A 344-nucleotide genomic window follows, 5' to 3' on the forward strand; every position below is an offset into this window, starting at 1 on the left:
TCATCAAATCTAAGATTTCAGCTCCAAGAGACTTCTCTTAACCTATAGTCACGATATGCAACTGCTGCAAGCAAAACCCGAATGGACTTAAGCAAGGCTATAGGAGAACTATTTCACCAAGGTCAACATTTAACCTTTGCTTTTAGCATTGCTTTGTATATATGGATATTCATATCCATATCGACCTTTTCTTTTGTAAACTATTTACAAAAGCTTATGAGCTTTATTCCATTAGGAGGCATGACCAAGGTCCAAACCTTGTCCACTTGCGTCGAGTTTCATGGCCTCTTGCTGTCTCTTTTAAGTCAACACTTGACTTTATTTTGTTGCAACTAGCAGGTTCA

This window comes from Olea europaea, unplaced genomic scaffold, assembly GCF_002742605.1.
Source record: "Olea europaea var. sylvestris unplaced genomic scaffold, O_europaea_v1 scaffold4414, whole genome shotgun sequence".
Lineage (NCBI taxonomy): Eukaryota > Viridiplantae > Streptophyta > Magnoliopsida > Lamiales > Oleaceae > Olea > Olea europaea.